At 49.2% G+C, this 22791-nt stretch overlaps 1 non-coding gene across 1 annotated transcript; it reads right to left on the bottom strand.

The window, feature by feature from the left end:
• Positions 1-4186: 4186 nt before the first annotated feature.
• On the bottom strand, positions 4187-4259 carry TRNAK-UUU. Its single transcript has one exon. It is a non-coding gene; the product is annotated as a tRNA-Lys (tRNA).
• Between the last annotated feature and the right edge of the window lie 18532 nt (positions 4260-22791).

The raw sequence follows: 22791 nt of genomic DNA, 5'->3' as shown, positions 1-22791 counted from the left end.
TCATATTGCTTATGGCCCCCCACATGCATTGGCCTCCCCTCAGGCAGGGGGCTTATAGGCCCTTCTGCCAGTTGGTGCTGGCAGCAGCAAGGGCTGGGTTCAATGTCTAGGGGAGGAGAGCAGCAGAGACGCAGGAGGAGAGAGAGTCCTGAGAGGGAAGCAATGAGAGCAGAGTGCAAACCGACCAGCTGAGGGTCTCACAGGAGTCCTGCAATAACTGTAGCTCCAGGTCCCATCAGAGCCACCCAGAGGCGGGGGTCAGTGGAGCAATTTGCCCTCGGCCCCGCAGGGGCCCCCACGAGAATTTTTCAGGGCTCCTGGAGCAGAGTACTTCACTAACTCTGGGGGCCCTGGAAAACTCTCGTGGGGCCCGGGCCCCCAGAGATTCTTCTGCTCCGGGTCTTCAGCAGCAATTCAGTGGCGGGGGGTCTTTCCACTCTGGGACCCGCCACCAAAGTGCCCCAAAGTTATTTTATTCAAATTTCCTGAACTGAGTTCATACATTCAATGTTATGTGTCCCCACTAGAGCATGTGAATTCGGGGGAGTGCGTGCACAGTACTGAGGCTAGCATCAAGTGGCAGAGCGTTGCACTGTGGCAGCTATCCCACAGTTCCCGCAGTTTCTGCCACCCATTGGAATTGTGGGTTAAGCTCCCAGTGCATGATGGGGCAAAAATATTCTCACGGGTGTTTCTGGGTGTGTGCCGTCACTCGCTCCTCCCTCCGTGAAAGCTACGGCAGACGCCATACTGCCAGCATACGGTGCAGCACGGTGCAGAGCCTGTCTCCTGGTATGTTGATCCACTTCAAGTGTCCTCTCCTCTTTCTATCTACTCTTTCAACTAACCATTTTGCGCCATTTCTCGGTCATCGTGAACAGAGCCACACAGCTTCCAACACTTTCTCCAGATTGTCTGTGCTGGGCTCCCGTGGAAGCTACCGAAGGCAACAATTCCCCACCATTTCTCGGCCATCGTGAACAGAGCCACAAAGATTCCGCCGCAAATTCTGCAGGTCCAAATCAAGTCTCTGGAGTACATCCATAGCTGGGATGGGTCATTCTCTCCCTTGTCTAGAGCTTCAGTTTGTAGCAAAGTCCCTCCAGCGGTATCTGCCTTCTCTCAATGGGTCGATTGTATAGCTGATGGTCCTTAATGGGCCATCAAGCAGGCTAGGCAGAACTGACACCAACTTGTCTGGCTGGGGTGTTCACCGGAAGCAGAGCACAAGTTTGAAATACGGGCAGCATAGAGCCAATATTCATAACATCAATTACAAAAATGATACATAACTAGAGATAGCATCATTCTAATCAGCCAATCAGAACCTCTCCATAGACCCCTTACACGACAACCTTTCTACAATATTGGCTGCAAATATAGAACAGTGGTCCCAACGGTGATCTATACAGTTACAGATTATGTCAATAAAGTCACAGGAGGTGACACAGCATCAGTGAGACTGATGCTGGAATACTGCCTCCAGTTTTGGTGTCCTCATTTGAAAAAGATGTTGTGAAATTGGAGCTGGGGCAGCAAAGAGCCACCAAATGTTCTGAGGGCTGGAGAAAAATGCCTCTCGTGAGCTATTGAACGAGCTCAACCTGTTTAGCTTATCAAAAGAAGATTGAAAGGTGACTTCACTGAAGTGTTGAAGGGCCTTAATGGAGAGAAAATATTGGGTATTAATGGGCTCTTTAATCCAGCAGAGAAAGGCATAACAAGATCCAATGGCTGGAAGGTGAAAAGAGACAAATTCATATTACAACAAAGGCACAAATATTCAACAGCGAGGATGATTCACCACAGGAACAAGCTACCAAGGAAAGTGGTGGATTCTCCATCTCCTGATGTCATTTAATGAAAACTAGCTGCCTTTCTGGAATGTGTTTGTCCCAAAAGTAGCTATTGTGTCATACAGGAGGCGTGTGATAGGCAGGGGGTCAGATTAGATGTTCTAATGGTCTCTTCTGGCCATAAAGTTGACTCAGTTCTGAAAAACTGAGTGTAGCATTGGGAGCAGCGTCTGATGTTTTCCTCTCTAGCCGGCTTGCTTCCTAGAACGAACGCTCCTTGAGTGGGGTGATCCACAGGGAGTAGCTCAAGCCTCCAAAGTGCCTGGGCAGGGGCAGGTCATTAGCACAGCAAGGGAGGGGTGTGGCAGTGACATCACAAAGGCTTTTGCAGGACCTCAGGCTATTGGTCAAAGGTGGTGGGGAGGTGGTGACCTCACAGAGAGATGCTGACATCAGGCAGGCAGGACAGGGGCGAGGGGCCAGGGAAACCTCAGAGACCCCTGTGGCTTTGCTTCAGCAGGTCTCCGTCTCGAGGTTTCTCTTTGAGGACTGAGAGAGTATTCGGGTTCACGGACGTGAGTGCCAGGAGGAACCTCTTTTGAGTTTTCTCCTTCCCTTTTAGTGATTTTACTAGAAAACAGCCGTCCCTGTTTAGAAGGTAAGGGAAGGGGTGTCATGGGGGCATCACAGTTCTGATGCCAGTGCCACCCCTCCCCCATGTAAGGAAGTTCCCACCACCCTGCTCTGTGTTCGCAGGGCGGGAGAGAGCAGCATCCACGGCAGTGATTTGTTCCTGGCTGCCGGAGCAGAGCAGCAGGCTCAGCTGTCAGAACTTCCCAGAGCTATGAAAGGGGAGGGGCCCAGGGCTCTGTAGCAGGAATGCAGGGCAGGGGAGTTCACAGAGGGCATTGTGGGATACTGGCAGAGGCCAGTTATGGTGATATAATGAACAGAAGCGTCTACAGTGACACTCTGCCACTTTAAGTTTGCTGGAAAAAGCTCTAGGCCTCTCATCGAAGTCATTTTATTTTGTCAGCAAAACAGGGCAGTTTTGTCGCCAGACGTGGCATTGCAGTGTGTACACCGGCCACAAGCTGCCGACCGAGGGAACGTTGTGTGTTTTTCACACACCTGAGCAATATAATTCTGCTGAAACAACTTTGTAGTGCAGACCTAGCCAAAGATTCACACACACACACACACAAACAGCTTTGAAGGAAAATGTCACCTGCTCCTCTGCTTTGCAGAATCCAAACACAAGCAAAGCTTGTCAGGCCTAGGTGGAGATGCAGGGAGTCATGTGTGAGCACACAGTGTATCTTAGCCACAGGCAGGCACCATAGTTTAGCTGGTTAAAGTATCTGTTTTGTAAACAGGAGATGCTGGGTTCAACTCCCACTGGTACCTTGTTGAGATACTTTTAGAACACCTGGTATTGGCTACTGTCAGAAAACAAAATACAGAGCTAGATGGACCTTTGGGCTAGCCCAGTGTGGTTTTTCTCATGGTTTAAATTACACTCACAGGCACTGATAATAGAGTTACTGAAAGTTTGGGAGTTAGGAGCTGGTGGATGAGTGTTCTAAGCCCCTTGCAGATGACCCCCTCCCTCTGGAACAGGGACAGGTTTGGGCTCTCGCACCAAATGCTCATTGTGGCTGCCAGAATCTGTGGGCAGCTCCTTTAGTTTACACCCAGGGTTGAGTCCTTGATTCACACAACAAGGATAACAAGCCTTTGTTTCTCCTGCCCCAATAACAAGGAGACTGGGAATCCAACACCAGCCACCAGTGATCATTTCGGCAAGCAACCCAACGTATTTCCAACATACTGTAAAATCCACATGCAGACTCATACACGAAACCTTGCAAGAAAATCTTCCTGAGGGGGTCTGAAGCACCTGCTGCTGGAGGGAAGGAGGGAGCTGTGGGTTGGGATTGAGGAGCAGCGTGAGGAGGAGGGGCCTGTGGGTTGGGACAGAGGAGAAGGGTGAAGAGGAGCAGGCTCTGGTTGGGAGTGAGGAGCAGTGAGCATAGGAGGGACTGAGGGTTGGGATTGAGGGGCACTGGGAAAAGAGGGGACATGGGTTTGGGCTGAAGAGCATCTTCATTTGGGGATCCAGCAGGACAGGGGAAGGCAGCAGGTGATTCTAATTCCTTAGGTATATTGTGTGTGTGTGTGTGTGTGTGTGTGTGCAGGGAAGGAACATGCTCTATGCCCAGAGGCCTTTATTCCTCCAGGCTGCAAGGACAGAGGGATGTCAGGAAGTTGCTCCTTCAATCCCCCCCACACAAAGGCCCTTCTTAGGAAAAGAAAATCCTGAAGAGAAAGAGTAACACCAAAGAAGACTCCAGAAAGTCAGATTTTTACAATCATAGTGAGAAGTTTATCACCTGACCAGGGACTTGAACCCTGGACCCTCAGATTAAAAGTCTGATGCTCTGCCAACTGAGCTAGCCAGGCACACATAGGAAAAGTGCAAGTTGGTGCAGAGGTGAAGCTAGTCAAGAAAAAGCGAGTGGGAAACAATAGGGGAAACATGCTGCTCTCTCTCTCTTCCCAGCCCTGGCCTGGCCTGGTATTAGTGCTGGTTAAAAAGACGGGAAAATATCGGCATCTACCAGCCTTTCATAGCTGTAGAAGACTCAGGCACAATACAGAGGTGCCCATCTGCAAGTGCCGAATGGTTGGATTGGCTAATGCAGCCTGTAGACGTCCAGGGCACACTGGGATATAGAGCCAAGTGTCCATCACCATCATCATTTCAAAGGGATAATGATAATGAGGGGAAGGTTCACAACTGACTCAGTAGTTGCATACAAAGGTGCACGTCTGGCAGTTACATTGGGAAATTCTGGCTCCTTCTCAGGCTCAGGTTGGCCACCCCGGTCTAGATGTAGAAGTTACAACATTTAAACTTGAAAGAGGGGCCAATTTCCCCATCATTTCACACCTTTACATCCAAACACGATGACTTTCTGAATGAACCCTCCTCGTCCAGACCAACAGCAGACTGAGCAGGCCAACGGCATAAGATCAACATTTTAATTTAATTTTAAATGAAGCTTCTTAAACATTTTGAAAACCTTGTTTATTTTATAATACACTAGTTTAATTATATAATATATAGACTTGTAGCGAGAGACCTTCTAAAAAACATTAAAATGTATTACCGGCACCCGAAACCTTAAATTAGAGTGAATAAATGAAGACTTGGCACACCGCTTCTGAAAGGTTGCCAACCCCTGGGCTGGAGAAACCTAGAGAGTACATTTCTAATCTACATTTCTATTTGTTTGGTTTTTGTAGGTTAAATTAATGCAGCCTCTGGTCCACTCTCTCCCAAGGGTGTAATGTTGCTGTGCACAATGAGAAATCTTGGGGAAAGATTGAAATGAAATGGAAGCAGCATATGGTGGCAGAACCTAAGGAATTAAAAGCCCATTGATTCTTATGTGTGTGCACTGCCTCTGAACCAGAAGTGTAATTTTTCTCGCTTTGTGGCAGCAGCCAGTAAAATATTTAAATATCTATCAGGGATGGTCTAGACAGTATTTGGTCCTGCCATGAGGGCAGGGGACTGGACTCGATGACCTCTCGAGGTCCCTTCCCGTCCTAGAGTCTATGAATCGATGAAACTCTGGCTTTTCCTGAATGCTGTAGACTGTGAGTTCCTGGGAAAGGGTAGGGGAAGAGGGAGCAAGAGGAGAAAGGCAGAGACACTGGAGAAGAATAATGGGGGGAGAAGAAAGAGACAGAGAACACAGAGAGACAATCAATGACTGAAGATGTCCCAACTCCATCTTGCTCCTCACAGGTGTTCAGAAAGCTGGGTAGATGTAGGTTTCAAATATCAAAGGGATCTCCACATACCTGATCTCTCTCCCCCGGCTCCCATTTTAGTATTTTTATTTTGAAATGTTTGGCTTACCCCTGATCTTCTCTTTCTCTAACTGTACTGCAAGTTGGATGGGATTTTTTTGTTGTTTTTTTTGCTTCCCTTTTGTTCATATCAATATAATTGTAACAGCAAAGGAATCTGTAGGAGCAAAAACTGACTCAAAACTTTATTTCCCCATCATGCAGGAACATGGTACAAACAGCTCATGCAGCTGGAATCATCACACGGAAGCCAGGGGATGGGAGATGCAGGTTTCCAAGTGTTCTGTCTTCTCAGATGACACATTCCAGCCCCTTGTAGTCCTCCCTCCTGTGACACCTGCTGGGCTTTGACACATTTATTGTCTCATTCTATTGATAATGTGATTGTAACACAACGTGACTGAAATTAAACCACTTCCAGACAAGGAACCAACAAAAGAGAAAAGCCATTATTGCATTGGCTGGGAATTGAAGCCAGGTCAACTGTTTGGAAGGCAGCTATGCTCCCCCCTATACCACCAACACAGCTGGCAGGAGCAGCTTTCCTGCAGGCTACGTGTGCTGGCAAAGGGGGTTACACATGACCATGGAGCTAGTAAGCAGGGTGGATGGGCTGGAAGCCACCTGACCGCTGGGAGCAGAGTTAGGGGGTAAAGGTGAAAACAGATCTCATTGGGAGCTGGCCCCACACCCAACCTGCCCCTAGGAGAGGGGAACTGAAGCTCAACTTCAATCATAGAAAACTCTTCCCTAAGAAGGAAGGGGACGGCTTGTTTTAAAGACAAGGTTTGTGGTTTTTGCCCACTACATACAGAGGAGCTGGATAGTGCTGAGTCCAGAAAAGACTCTGGTAGGATAAGGAAGAAATTCAGGCTGCCAGTGAGCTGAAGGAGGGAGATGATATTTTGACAGTGATGGACACCTCATCTTAAAGGCCTTTGTTTGCCTCCTTCTAGTGACTGTTTGGCACAGGAATGCAGCCCCCACTCCTGGGTGTCTCCTGTGGAAATAATGTTTCTGTGCAAAACACAAAAGCTTTTCACAGAAAGAAGGGAAAGGAAATGGCCATGCAGTAGGACAGGAATGTAAGGAATGAAACAGCAGATACTTCTCCCAGGTGCATTGACTTTGAACCTTGTTGTTTGCCGTGTTGTTATATCCCTGTTGTTCCCTGGACATGAGAGGTAGGGCAGGGAGGTGGGGGCTCACATATCATCTTTCAAAGGACCAAGGAAGGGAGTGTTATTTACTCCTTCTCATAACACAAGAACTAGGAGGGGTCACCAAATGAAATGAATAGGCTACAGGTTTGAAACGAAGTATTTCTTCACACAACGCACAGTTAACCTGGGGAACCCTTTACCAGAAGATGTTGTGAAAGCCAAGACTAGAACAGAGTTCAAAAAAGAACTAGAGAAGTGCACAGAGGATAGGTTCATCAATGTCAATTAGCCAGGATGGGCAGGGATGGTGTCCCCAGCCATTGTTTTCCAGAAGCTGGGAATGAGCAACAGGAGAACCACAGAGCAATGACAAAGCCAGGCTGTCATGGGCGAGTAGTTAAGGGGATGCACTAAAAATCCAGTGGAGTCATCCCCCTCCTCTCTACCCTCAAGCAGCTTTGAATCTTGATGACTCTGATGCTGAAATTCCACTGCCTCAGCATCCTCAGCCACCACTGGAGGCCAGTGTAGAGTCTTTAGATCCCTGTTCATATTTCATACTCCAGCTGATGCACCATTCCTGCCCACCCACTCACCGTCTGCCCCAGGAGAACCAGCTGGTGGGCTGCACCCACAGGCAGACAACTTATACTGCTCCCCTCAGAGCAGCAGCCGCAGCAGTTGGCAGCTAATCCCCACCTAAGGCTTTGGGGAAGGAGATGGGGATCACGTGTTATTTCTTTCGTACATCGAGTCTCACTGTGTTTGAACATATTTCTCTCTAACTCTGATATAAATTTAGAGCCCCTCCCCCCATTTTGGCTTTGTAAGAGCCTCATTTCTGTACATAAAACATAAGAACAACCATACTGAGTCAGACCAATGGTCCATCCTGCCAAGTGTCCTATCTCCCAAGAGTGGTCAAAGCCAGATGCTTTAGCGGGAATTAACAGAACACGTAATCATGAAGTGATCCATCCCGTTGCCCATTCCTGGCGTCTTTACAGATGTGAACACAAAGAGACACTTGCAGCTACTTAGAATCAGAGAAGATTAGGGTTGAAAGAAACCTCAGGAGGTATCTAGTCCAAGCCCCTACTCAAAGCAGGACCAATCCCCAACTAAATCATCCCAGTCAGGGCTCTGTCAAGCCGGGCCTTACAAACCTCTAAGGATGGAGATTGTACCACCTCCCTAGGGAACCCATTCCAATACTTCACCACCCTCCTAGTGAAAAAGTTTTTCCTAATATCCAACCTAGACCTCCCCCACTACAACTTGAGACCATTGCTCTTTGTTCTGTCATCTGCCACCACTGAGAACAGCCGAGCTCCATCCTCTTTGGAACCCCCTTTCAGGTAGTTGAAGGCTGCCATCAAATCCCCCCCTCACTCTTCTCTTCTGCAGACTAAATAACTCCAGTTCCCTCACCCTCTCTTCATAAATCATATGCCTAGGTCTCTTAATAATTTTTGTTGCCCTCCGCTGAACACTCTCCAATTTGTCCACATCCTTTCTGTAGAGGGGGGAGGGGGGAAACTGGATGCAGTACTCCAGATGTGGCCACATCAGTGCCAAATAGAAGGGACTAATCACTTCCTTCAATCTGCTGGCAACATTCCCACTAATGCTGCCCAATATGCTGTTAACCTTCCTGGCAACAAGGGCACATTATTGACTCATATCCAGCTTCTTGTCCACTGTAATCCCCAGCTCCTTTTCTGCAGAACTGCCACTTAGCCAGTCTGTCCCCAGCCTGTAGCGGTGCATGGGACTCTCCCATCCTAAGTGTAGGAATCTGCACTTGTCCTTGTTGAACCTCATCAGATTTCTTTTGGCCCAATCCTCCAATTTGTCTAGGTCACTCTGGACCCAAACCCTACCCTCCAGCGCTTGGATTCTTTATGTGCTTTCACAGAGCGAAGAGCACATATTCCATGATTTCATAGGGCAGAGTTTTATGCTATAGGGAGCTTTCCCTGTGTGGATTAACATAGATGCACATTGTGACCCTTCTCAGGGTGCTGAGGGCCGTGAGTGTCCTTGTGGCCACCTGCCACGAGGAAGAGGGACTTTTGCATTTGGCAGCTGGATGTTAGTGACCAAACTCACCAGCCTGTCAGACAGTCAAGCACCCTCCTCTGAGCTACAGCAACCTTGACAGTTGACAATAAAGGCACCTTAACCCCTGAGTTCCTTCAATGTGTCCCCCTCTGGGGTCCAGCTCCAATCATCAGATACTCAGGGTATGTCTATACTATCTGCTGAATTGGTGGGCAGCGATCGATACAGCGGGGGGATCGATCTATCGGGTCTAGTGTAGATGCAATAAATCGATCCTCGAGTACTCTTGTCGACCACTGTACTCCAGCTTGGTGAGAGGCGCAGGCAGAGTCTACTGGGGAGCTGCAGCAGTCGACTAACCGCGATGAAGACACCATGGTAAGCCGACCTAAGTTGTCAGAGGTCTCACCCCCACTTAGAACTGTTGGGTTCCAAAATGGGGACCTGCACTGTTTTCCCTCTAAACTAAAAATCCTAGTTTAGATCTGGTAAAAGCTGCCACCACCCAATCAGGTACGTGGATTGGGACACAGTCCTTCCCCAAAATCCTTGGGGATCCCAAGAGCCCCAAATCCATGGAGTTCTTACACCCGGGAGAAATAAACCATTCCCCCCTGCTTCCTCCCCCCTCCCTTTTCCTAGGAGAGATACCGGGATCTAACTACAGAGGGATGCCTCCCCCTCCCCTTTCTCTGAGAATCCACCCAAAGAAAGATTAACCAAGTCCTTTATAGAAAATTTATTAAAAAATAAAAGAAAGTCACTGTCTCTGTAACCAAGATGGAACAATATACAGGGTCTAAACTTATCAATCTCTGGAGAGAATTCCCCCTCCTTTCTTTCTCAGTAAAAGCAATAACAGTACAGAATTAAAGAAATTATATAGCAAAACACAGAATTGCAAATACAGAAATAAAAGTATAAGAATACTAGTTCCTTGCTAATACTCACTAGCTTGAATAGAAGAATTTATTGCAGAAACCTGGGAGGACTTGATTAAGATGTCTGGACTCTCTTAATTCCCAAGAGAGACTCTCTAAAACAAAGAACAGGAAAAAAAACTTCCCTCCACAGGGATTTGAAATTATCTTGTCCCTCATTGGTCCTCTGGTCAGGTGTCCACAGGTACTGCTTGTTAACCCTTTACAGGTAGACAAAAACCTTAACCCTTAACTAACTGTTTATGACATAAGTACATCGACTTCAGCTACGATATTCATGTAGTTGAAGTTGCGTAACTTAGATTGATTCCTGACCCTAGAGTAGACCAGGGCTCAGAAAAATCCCAGATCCTCTCTGCCCGAAGCAATGGTACATCCCAGGTTACCAGTTTTACTGTAGCCCACTGCTACTGGATCACACACAGCACTTAAGCACAGTTATTGAACAAAGGGAAATTTCTTTAACAAGGGACAGAGATGTAAACAAACAAATGTGAATGATGGAAACCAACTGTTACCAACAAAACAAAATCACAAAATGCAACCTACACTTTTTAATAGTTACCTTTCCTACCTAAGTAGATTGAAGTCTGAGGTGACAGTCTATTGCAGTGACTGCTAGTCCCTAGGAGCCAGGGCCCTGCCTTTCTTGAAGCACCACTGGTCATTAGTGATCTCCTTGGTGAATGGAACCAGAGTGTTTCTCTCCACCGTGTTATAAAATGAATCAGTTTTTTGTGTATATTCACAGAAAGGACCATTTCCTCATTGTCATATTGTCGTTTACACTTCCACAGGGTTTTGATGTCTATAATTTGTCTTTGATAGTTTTCCATTGGCTTTTCTGGGCTGGTGCAAAGGTTGACAATGCAACAACACACCACATAACTGGCTAGCAAGGGACGGGTGACAATTCCCTCCCACTTGAATGGTCCATTCCCAACAAGACCTTTGATTGGGGTGACTCACTTTCATGACAATACCATATGGGCATAATTTTCCATATACTAACATGACTCCTTCAATAGGACTCATACATACCTCTTGCAGTGATCAGGAGTAACAATAATTTACAAGCTTTCAGTAGAGAGCTCACTGCTATGCTTCCTGGATAAATATAATAAAAATCAGTGCATTAGGTGTGATGAGTCTGTCAGGTCTGAGGCAGGAGTTTCTTGTGAATTACTTTGACCTCTCTGCCAATTGGCACCAAAGAGCATTTATCACACATGCACTGAGCTACACAGTCACACTCTGATAGAACAGAAAGGCCAACACAAAAAATAGAGAAAGGAACAATCAGATACTAAAATGACAATGGTTGGAACTCAACATTTCTCTCAGTCTTTGGACTGATGGGTACTAAGAGCTTTTCCCTCAGTTGAACCAGGTGATCGTACAGCTGGCTCAGCCCTCCATACTAGCAGATTTCTCACATATAGGGAGATGGGTCAAAACTGGAATTGATGTCATGACTCGCTTCCCAGAGGGGATCAATCTGTCTAAGGCTGTGTTTACCCTTCAAACACTGGAAATATTCTTCTGACAACATAACACTGTCTACACTGGGGCTTAGGTCACATTAACTACTTCTCTCAGTGGAGTGGATCTTTCACACCCCTGAGAGATGTGGCCATGTCAACACAGCTTTTCAGTGTAGACCAGCCTCTAGATGGCTTTTAGATATGAAAGGCAGTGGACTTCAGCCTTTTCCTTGGTACTGATGGTTGACAACTGCAGCTTTCCTACCTGCTGGACACATCCTATGACAGATGTCAGGCCTTTCCTTTGCAAATTAGAGAAGTGGGGAAGTCAGTGACACTTACAGTGTAAGTGGGTAAAAACTTACACAACTTGTCTCCTCGAGAAGTTTTCCTTTTAATAGAAATTGACTTTGAAGCTAAGCAAAGTATGCTCTATCTGAAATACAAAAAAATAAAACCTATACAGACCCAATATTCTCTTATACACTCTTTCTAACACCTATTCTCCCATCCCAACCTTTGGAGTGAGGTTTTCTACCAGGTTTACACTACAGGGGGTAAATTAAATCAAATTAACTTTTGAAGATTAACCATCATTTCCTGTACAACTAAAAAAAGAAAAAAACCACAAGACAACTTTCAGTTTTCCAAAATAATTCAGATTATCAAATAACTAGTCTCTTACTCTAACCAATAACATCACCTATGATTTCATTTTCACTAGTAACACTAATATATTCAAAGATCACAAATTCTGGTCACATATGTTAGTTTTCTTTTAATCCCCATTGCCAACAACTGAACCTTGGCTCAAGTTGTGGTTTGTCCCAACACTTCTGTGAGTTCATATATCTCTGGTTCTTCTGCCAGGCGTGTTGGTGGAAGGGGTCTCCTATGTGGGAATGTTAGCATCATGAGGAAAAATACCTCTCTTTTCACACTTTAAATCTTTCAAAGTAGTAGGAAGTAGGGGAGAAGTGATACAAATGCAGAAAACACAGGAGAAAACTGTCCGGGCTACACTAAAGACATTTATCGGTATAATTATTGCTCAGGGGTGTGAAAAATCGATATAGCTGAGCAACATAGTTACACAGCTCTAATCCCCTATGTAAATAGCGCTACATCAGCAGGAGAGCTTCTCCTGCCAACATAGCCATCTGAGACAATATTGATTTAAACAATTGAACTACACTGTGATCATATACACTTCCTTCAGTTAGTTGGGGGTCTGCTGTTGTTCACAATTTCCAAGTGGAGATTTTAGATCACTGCTGTGTCTTTGTTAGCATGGCCAGTAAATTGGAGAGTTCTCTTCTATTGACAGAACTGAACTTGAACTTTCTCCATATCATCATGGAAGGATGGGGAAAAAGCAAAGCTGAAGTGAGAAATGATGACTTTAGCAAATGGTCATTTGTCTTAAACTCTCCAATAAATCTGAGCTGAACTAATATCTAATTGTGTGACCACACAGCCATCAAGAAAGATAGAAACCCAGATCACAGAGAGATAAAATACATGACAATGAAAGTGTAAATTGAGATTCCAGAGCAGATTACATCTAATTATTTAGAATCAGGACAAGAGATTCTCCCATCACATTCTCCTCTGATCCATTCAAACATATTTCAGTGAGTAACTGTCTCAATAGTCAGTTATGTTATTTACAACATGTTTAGTATCCTAGCATTGCCATAATGGGGGAAAAAACAGCCACCTTGCCAGAATTGGCTTTACCAATAGATGGAACCAGGGATTTAAACTGGAAATGATCATACTGCGATTAGGATCCATTTGAATTCCCCTTCCTGGTCTTTGATACTTTTCTCACCAGTCATAGCAACTCTGGCATAGGATTAAATAAGTCAAAGCATCATCTCCAAGCACAGACAACTGAGAACTCTTCATCACATGACACTTTGAGAAGTGGAGGGGTAGAATGTGATGACAATAAACTCTGCCTGGCTCAGACAAAAGGTAACAGTTCTGCCATGATGGGGAAGGAGGGAATCTCTGAGTCACCCCATCTCCTTCCAAGTATCAGAGGAGTAGCTCTGTTAGGGTACATCTATACTTACCAGCCGGGTCGACGGGTAGCGTTCGACTTCTCGGAGTTCGAACTATCGCGTCTAATCTAGATGCGATAGTTCGAACTCCGAACGCGGTCCCGTCGACTCCGGAACTCCACCACCGCAAACGGTGGTGGCGGAGTTGATGGGGGAGCCGCAGACTTTGATCCCGTGGCGTCTGGACAGGTAAGAAGTTCGAACTAAGGTAGTTCGACCCCCCCCCCCCCACAAGTGTAGACCAGGCCTTAGTCTGGATCTGCAAAATGTGATGAAGAGTCCTGTGGCACCTTGTAGACTAACAGACATATGGGTGCATGAGCTTTCGTGGGTGAATCCCCACATCGTCAGATGCATGTAGTGGAAATTTCCAGAGGCAGGTGTAAATATGCAGGCAAGAATCAGTCTAGAGATAACAAGGTTAGTTAAATCAGGGAGGATGGGCCCCTCTTCTAGCAGTTGAGGTGTGAACACAAAGGGAGGAGAAACTGCTTTTGTAGTTGGCTAGCCAGGGACAGTCTTTGTTTAGTACTGAGCTGATGGTGTCAAATTTGCAGGTGAACTGAAGCTCAGCAGTTTCTCTTTGAAGTCTGGCCCTGAAGTATTTTTGCTGCAGGATGGCACTTTTAAATCTGCTATTGTGTGTCCAGGGAGGTTGAAGTGTTCTCCTACAGGTTTTTGTATATTGCTTATGCTCCAGTACGTATTTTAGTCTATAAGGTGCCAGAGGACTCTGTCGCTTTTTACATCTCCTTCCAGTATCACAGAGGCTGAAATGACACTTTTTTCCTGCCCCTGCTCTTCATTTAAATGTAATATGAAAAGTTCCCATGATAACTGCTCTTCAGCACAACATGAGAACAACTGGCAATGATACAATCTGTAACACTGGTGACTCTAACAATAACTTTGCAATAGGAGGAATGGTATAAATGTGATGCTCCCTGGTTCCTGATAGGAAGGGCACACTTGAATTACTTATGGGAGAATGGAGTTGATAGAAAGGACAAATGAGTCCACCTCAAAGAGGTCAAACTACAAAATGCAAAAATGGGCCACTCACTCATCTGGACAAGCTGAGGGATATTGGTGCTTCAAACAGCTTTTAAATGTGGGAATCAGGAAAAGTATTAAAGTATTGATAGCCCTAGAGGGTTTATGGTGTTGATCCCCCTTGCAGATTCTCTGATGGCTCACATGGGCTCAGTGGCAAGACAAGGTTTTCCCACACTAATTGCTTCCATTGGGTCGCATACCTATGTGGATTCTGAGATGGGTAAGAAGGTGTGAGCTGTGATTGAAGGTTTTCCCACACTCACTGCATTTATAAGGTCTCTCACCGGTGTGGATTTTGTGATGTTTAGAAAGGCCTGAGCTGCTAGTCAAGTTTTTCCCACACTCACTGCATTCATAGGGCCTCTCCCCTGTGTGGATTCTCTGATGTCGAGAAAGGACTGATCTGTAATTGAACGTTTTCCCACACTCACTGCATTCATAGGGCCTCTCCCCTGTGTGGATTATCTGATGTTTAGAAAGGTCTGAGCTGGTAATAAAGCTTTTCCCACACTCATGACATTCATAGGGCCTCTCCCCTGTGTGGATTCTCTGATGAACAGAAAAGGCTGAGCTGCAAGTGAAGGTTTTTCCACACTCACTGCAATAAAAGGGCCTCTCCCCTGTGTGGATTCTCTGATGTTTAGAAAGTCCTGAACTGCTAATGAAGCTTTTCCCACACTCACGGCATTCATAGGGCCTCTCCCCTGTGTGGATTCTCTGATGTTGAGAAAGGACTGATCTGTAAGTGAAGGTTTTCCCACACTCACTGCAATCAAAGAGCCTCTCCCCTGTGTGGATTCTCTGATGAACAGAAATGGCTGAGCTGCAAGTGAAGGTTTTCCCACACTCACTGCAATCAAAGAGCCTCTCCCCTGTGTGGATTCTCTGATGTTTAGAAAGGCCTGAACTGCGACTGAAGGTTTTCCCACACTCACGGCATTCATAGGGCCTCTCCCCTGTGTGGATTCTCTGATGTTTAGAAAGGGCTGAGCTGCAAGTGAAGGTTTTCCCACACTCACTGCAATAAAAGGGCCTCTCCCCTGTGTGGATTCTCTGATGAATAGAAAGGGCTGAGCTGCAAGTGAAGGTTTTCCCACACTCACTGCAATAAAAGGGCCTCTCCCCTGTGTGGATACTCTGATGTTTAGAAAGGCCTGAACGGCTAATGAAGCTTTTCCCACACTCACTGCATTCATAGGGCTGCCTCTCCCCTGTGTGGATTCTCTGATGTTTAGAAAGGGCTGAGCTGCAAGTGAAGGTTTTCCCACACTCACTGCAATAAAAGGGCCTCTCCCCTGTGTGGATTCTCTGATGAATAGAAAGGGCTGATCTGTAAGTGAAGGTTTTCCCACACTCACTGCATTCATAGGGCCTCTCCCCTGTGTGGATTCTCTGATGAACAGAAAGGGCTGAGCTGCAAGTGAAGGTTTTTCCACACACAGTGCATGTATTTTTCCTCTTTCCCATGAGGACTTCCTGCTGTGTTGTGGTTTCCTTGACGCTTTTCTGAGTTCCCCGACAGGAAATAAATTTACCCATTTTCTCCTCTGGCTGGTTTCCTTGCTCTCTTTCTGGTATGTGCTGAATCTCACAGGATTTTCCCTGCTCATGACTCCAGGACACATTCCTTTTCGATCTTTGCGATAATTCTCTGTGTTTAGCCACTTTCTCAACATTTTCCTGCTGAGAATTCTGCTCCTCTTTCTCACATACCATTGCGTCATCTGCTGTGATACAGATAGAAACCTCAGACAGGGATGGAAAGGGGAATGCCAAACCAAAACAAGTGCTGGAGAGACGTCAAATAAAAATCGGGAACTGAACTCCCCCAAACTCTTCCCTAAACAGGAGAGAGGAGGGGATCAATTCGGCCCTCACATCCCATCCAAACTCACAGGGGAAAGGGAGGAAGCTACTGCCTGGTGTCTGCTAGGGTTTACAGGAAACCATGAGCTATATTTACCCTGAGGATACGACCCCTTTTAGGGACAATAATGAACTGAGAAACCTTCCAAGGGCTTTGTAGGGCATCCCAGATGTTTCCTTCAGGCACTTACAGATTCTGAGTTGGTTTAATCTTTCCTCACCTGTGCAGGGAACTCTCAGGATCTCTCTTTCCTCTGAACCCTGGAGGTCTGGGACCCATGGCTCATCCCCTTGTTCCAGATGGGAGATTATATGAGGTTTGGAAACTGGAAACCCTGCTCAGATGAAAGAAAACAAAGGAGTTCAGCTGATTTCATATGACTGTGTCATAAAAAACACTATTAATTTAACTTCAGTGCTTACTGTGACCCAGTGTGCCTGGGGCAGTCCACACTGAAAATGCCAAGATCAGGGCAGACTGAAAAAGGGAGAGCAGATGCTCCCAAAACTGGTGGTTAACACGGAAGTTAAATTCACCGATCAGTCACCAAGTGTGCTTCTGATCCCCCACACTGGTTATCGAGAAACTGAAAAAAGACATCACACGGCCCCCTTTACTGCATTCCAGTTCTCTGACTCCCAATCAGCACCTAGGTCCGGCACAGTGAGAAGTTATTTAAAAACTCTGCTCACATAAACAAAGTGTTCTTCTGACCACAGAGTCAGACACATTACCAGGTCTGTATAGGTTTCGATCTTACCCAGAATACTATGATGCCAGCCAATCCTTAGCATCTAAACTAAAGGTTTATAAGCAAGAAAGCATCTCAACTAAAGGTTTATTATAAAAGAAGGAAAGAAAAAGGAAGTTGTTAAAATGGGAAAACAGTCAGATACATTCAGAAATCTATATATCTGGTTCTTAGCAGTATTGGTGAGTTTCTGGCTTGAAAGGCTCTCTGGTAATGATTTTTTGCCCCAGATCCCTAAGTGGCCCCCTCAAGGATTGAACTCACAATACTAGGTTTAGCAGGTCAATGCTCAAACCACTAAGCTATCCCTCCCCCCACATCATTCAGTCCTTTGTTCCAGGGTTCAGTTTGTAGAGAAGTTGCTCCAGAGGTAGGAAGAGGGATTGAAGACAAAATGGAGATGATGCAGCTGCCCTTTATATTCCTTTTGCCAAGTGGCTTCTACTTCATGTGTCCCAAACACAAGCTTCACAGCACATGGCATGGAAAAGCCTTGGAGGTCTCAGTACACAGGCATATCCCTGCATGTCTTGCTGACTCAATAGGTGTCTCCCCTTGATCCTTTCAATGGGTTCATTGTACAGCTGATGACCCCGGATGGGCCATCGAACAGGCTGGGCAGCACTGATGCCAATATGTCTGGGGGTGTCACTCAGAAACACTACACAAGTCTGGAATACAGATATACCCTACATATCTATAACTCACAAAAGACGGTTACTCACCTGTAGTAACTGTTGTTCTTCGAGATGTGTTGCTCCTATCCATTCCAGTTAGGTGTGCGCGCCGCGCGTGCACGGCATCTCGGAACTTTTTTACCCTAGCAACACCGGCGGGCCGGCTGGCGCCCCCTGGAGTGGCGCCACTATGGCGCTAGTTATATACCCCAGCCGGCCCATCCGCTCCTCAGTTCCTTCTTGCTGGCTACTCCAACAGTGGGGAAGAAGGGCGGGTCTGGAATGGATAGGAGCAACACATCTCGAAGAACAACAGTTACTACAGGTGAGTAACCGTCTTTTTTTCTTCGAGTGATTGCTCCTATGCATTCCAGTTAGGTGATTCCCAAGCCTTACCTAGGCGGTGGGGTCGGAGTGAGACGTGGCGGAGTATAATACCGCGGAGCCGAAGGCTGCGTCGTCTCGAGACTGCTGCACCAACGTGTAATGGGAGGCGAAGGTGTGAACCGAAGACCAGGTGGCCGCTCGACAGATGTCCTGGATCGGAACATTGGCCAGGAAGGCAACAGATGAGGCGTGCGCCCTCGTCGAGTGTGCAGTGACGCGGCCTGGTGGTACGCGAGCCAGCTCATAGCAGGTCCGGATACACGCAGTGACCCAGGAGGAAATCCGTTGGGAGGAGATCGGCTCTCCCTTCATGCGGTCGGCAACCGCTACAAACAGCTGGGGCGAACGCCGGAAGGGCTTCGTCCGCTCGATGTAGAAAGCGAGCGCTCTGCGGACGTCGAGGATATGCAGCTGCTGTTCCCGAGGCGAGGCATGCGGCTTCGGGAAGAACACCGGGAGGAAGATCTCCTGGTTGAGATGGAAAGCTGACACTACCTTCGGAAGGAAGGCCGGATGAGGGCGAAGCTGCACCTTGTCCCCATGGAAGACCGTGTATGGCGGGTTGACCGTTAGAGCGCGAAGCTCAGAAACTCGCCTCGCTGATGTAATGGCAACGAGGAAGGCCGTCTTCCACGAGAGGTAGAGCAGGGAGCACGTAGCTAAGGGCTCGAACGGCGGACCCATCAGTTTGGCCAACACAAGGTTCAAATCCCAGGACGGGGCAGGGCGCCGCACCGGCGGGTACAAGCGGTCCAGGCCTTTGAGGAAGCGGGAAACCATCTGGTTCGAGAAGATGGACCGACCTTCCACGGAGGGAAGGAAGGCTGATACCGCTGCCAGATGAACTCTCAAGGAGGAGACCGCCAGACCTTGCTCCTTAAGGTGCCAGAGGTAGTCCAGGATGGTAGGGACCGGGACCAGGAATGGATTAAGAACTCGATGATCACACCAGAGTGCAAACCTCTTCCACTTCGCTAGGTAAGTGGAGCGAGTGGAAGGCTTTCTGCTCTCAAGCAGGACCTGTTGAACCGCTGCAGAACAGCCCCTCTCCGCGTGGGTCAGCCACTCAGGTACCAAGCTGTAAGATGGAGGGACTGTAGGTTCGGATGGTGGAGCCTGCCGAAATCCTGGGTGATGAGGTCCGGCCACAACGGGAGGGGGATGGGTTCCCGAACGGAGAGCTCGAGCAGCAGGGTGTACCAGTGCTGCCTCGGCCAGGCCGGCGCGATTAGAATGACGTGAGCTCTGTCCCTCCGAAGCTTCAGGAGCACTCGGTGCACGAGCGGGAACGGAGGGAAGGCGTAGAGGAGGCGATCCATCCAGGGATACAGGAAGGCGTCCGACAGGGAGCCCGGCGAGCGACCCTGGAACGAGCAAAACAGGTGGCACTTCCTGTTCTCTTTGGAGGCGAATAGGTCTACTTGGGGAAACCCCCACCTCCGGAAGATTGTGTGGACGACATCTGGACGGAGGGACCACTCGTGGGAGAGGAACGTCCTGCTGAGATGGTCGGCCAGCGTGTTCTGCACTCCCGGAAGAAAGGATGCTTCCAGGTGAATTGAGTGGGTCACGCAGAAGTCCCACAGGAGCATCGCTTCCTTGCACAGGGGGGAGGAGCGGGCTCCGCCCTGCTTGTTCACGTAGAACATCGCGGTGGTGTTGTCCGTGAACACTGTCGCACAACGGCCTTGCAGGTGGGTGCAGAAGGTGCGACAGGCCAGGCGGATGGCGCGTAGCTCGCGAACATTGATGTGCAGGGCGAGCTCCTGGGCCGACCACTGGCCCTGCGTGTGGAGATCGCCCAGGTGTGCCCCCCAACCGAGTGCTGAGGCATCCGTGGTCAGAGTGACAGATGGGCGAGGGTGGAACGGAACTCCGGCACACACGACCTCTGGGTTGAGCCACCAGTTGAGAGACTCGAGGGTCGTCCTGGTGACCGTGACCACCATGTCGATGGGGTCTCGATGTGGCCGATACACCGACGCGAGCCACAACTGGAACGGACGAAGGTGGAGCCGCGCATACTCGGTGACATACGTGCACGAAGCCATGTGGCCCAGGAGGCAGAGGCAAGAGCGCACCGTCGTGGTAGGGAAGGCGGCGAGGTCCCGGATGATGGAGACCATCGTCTGGTGCCGAGCGCGAGGGAGACAGGCTCTGGCCACTGTGGAGTCGAGGACCGCTCCGATGAACTCCACCCGCTGTGTCGGAATCAAAGTGGACTTCTCGGTGTTGATGAGAAGACCGAGCCGATGAAAGAGAGACATGATTTCTGACATCTGGTCCATCACAAGTTGCCGGGAGTGACCTCGAACCAGCCAGTCGTCGAGATACGGGTAAACGTGCATCTGACGACGTCGGAGGGCTGCGGCGACTACCGCCATGCATTTGGTAAACACCCTCGGGGCGGTGGACAGTCCGAACGGCAACACAGCGAACTGGTAGTGAGTGTCGTTGACCACAAACCGAAGGTAACGACGATGGGGAGGATAGATTGCGACATGGAAGTATGCGTCCTTCATGTCGAGGGCGGCAAACCAGTCTCCCGGATCCAGAGAGGGAATGATGGTCCCCAGGGTGACCATACGAAACTTGGGCTTGAGCAGGTACTTGTTCAGCTCGCGAAGGTCCAGGATAGGACGCAGCCCGCCTTTCGTCTTGGGGATGAGAAAATAACGGGAGTAGAATCCCCTGCCCCGTCTGTCCTGAGGCACTGCTTCTATGGCACCCACGCTCAACAGAGTCTGGACCTCTTGTAAGAGGACTTGCTCGTGAGAGGGGTCCCTGAAGAGGGACAGGGAGGGTGGGTGGGAAGGTGGGGGCGAAACAAATTGCAGGCGGTATCCCGACTGGACTGTTTGGAGCACCCAGTTGTCTGATGTTAATTGGGACCACGCCAAAAAGAAATGGGAAAGGCGGTTGTAAAATAAAGGGGAAGGATCCGGTGGGGAGAGTGATGGGCCGTCCTCGAGCGTCCCATCCAAAGGCCTGCTTGGCCCCCTGAGGGGCCTTGGAAGCGGCCTGGCCCTGGTTGCGGCGGTTGCCGGATGGACGACGGCGATTTTGGGCCGGACGCCGGCTGTTGTAAGGACGATACCGGGACTGGTAGGCCGGTCGGGAGGGCTGTGGACGGAAAGGCCTGCGCTGCGTCGCTGGCGTATGCATGCCTAACGTACGGATCGCGATACGGCCGTCCTTCAAAGTTTGGATCCGAGAATCCGTCTTCTCCAAGAACAGCCCTTTTGTATCAAATGGTAGGTCCTGTAGCGTATATTGGACCTCCGGCGGCAGGGTGGAAGACTGCAGCCAGGCGATACGCCTCATCGTGACACCGGAGGCCAAGGTCCTCGCACCTGAGTCCGCAGCGTCGAGGGCGGCTGTGATGGAGGATCTAGACGACCTCCTCCCTTCCTCCAACATGGCCGCGAACTCCTGGCGGGAGGCTATCGGTAGGAGCTCAGTAAATTTCGCCAGGGACGTCAAGATGTCATAGACGTACCTGGCGAGGAGGACCATCTGGTTGGCAATCCTCATTTGTAGGCCTCCCGCGGAATAGACCTTTCGGCCTAGCAGGTCCATACGCCTCGCGTCCTTTGATTTGGGCGCGGGAGCCGGTTGGCCGTGCCGCTCCCTATCATTAACCGACTGGACTACCAGAGAGTCCGGGGTCGGATGGGTGTACAAATATTCATAGCCCGTGGGAGGGACAGAGTACTTTCGTTCAACACCACGGGCTGTAGGGGGCACGGACGCCGGCGTCTGCCAGATAGTGGTGGCATTCTTTTGCACCGTCCGTACAAAAGGAAGCGCAACTCGCACCGGCATGTCTGCCCCAACAACGTTCGTAATGGGGTCCTCGTCTTCCTGCACCTCCTCTATGGGCAAGGCCATAGCCGTCGCTACACGACGAAGGAGGTCCTGGTGAGCCTTTACATCAATGGGTGGAGGCTCCTTAGTCGCTGCGCCGGCCACAGCCTCATCAGGCGAGGACGAGGAGGACAACCCCTGGACGACCGCCTCCGAAGAGGGGCCCGCCACCTGCTCGTCGGGGGGGGGGCGGACTGCGCGTGGCCCTGGGACTCCGACGTTATAGCATCCGCCGCCGGTGGCGAAGGGGCCGGTCAGGATATCGTCACCTCTGGGACCCTGCGCTCGAACGCGGGAGGCCTTGGTGGAAAAGGCACCCCCTGAGCCTCATACTGGGCCCATTGAACCCATGGTTGTGCCCCTTGAGGATGGCCTTGTGGGGTAGGTGGCAGGAGTCCGTATCCTTCCGTGCCGGAAGCGACCGACGCGGGCCGAGATGGCCATGGAGGTGCTGAGGCGCTCGCAGAGTGCGCTGCCGAATGGGGCAGTCCGTCCCCAGATGGCAAAGAAGAGCGATGTTGCTCCGTTCGGTACCGGGAAGGCGACCGGGACTGACGTCCTCCACGGTGCCGGGAGCTCGACCGGTGCCGGGAGCTCGACTGGGACTGAGACCGCCGGTGCCATGAACGCCCGCGCGAGTCGCGGTGCCGGGACGGCGATCTCTGATGGTGCCGACGCGATGGCGACCTGGACCTCGTGCGGCGTCGGGAGTACGACCGGTACCGCGATGACGTGCGGTACCGGGACTGCGACCGACGTTTCGACGGCGATCGGTACCGCGAAGGCG

The sequence above is a fragment of the Mauremys mutica genome, unplaced genomic scaffold (assembly GCF_020497125.1).
Source record: "Mauremys mutica isolate MM-2020 ecotype Southern unplaced genomic scaffold, ASM2049712v1 Super-Scaffold_100100, whole genome shotgun sequence".
Classification (NCBI taxonomy): Eukaryota; Metazoa; Chordata; order Testudines; family Geoemydidae; genus Mauremys; species Mauremys mutica.
The sequence above is the reverse complement of the archived record's forward strand: the minus strand, read 5'-3'. Positions and strand labels throughout refer to the sequence as shown.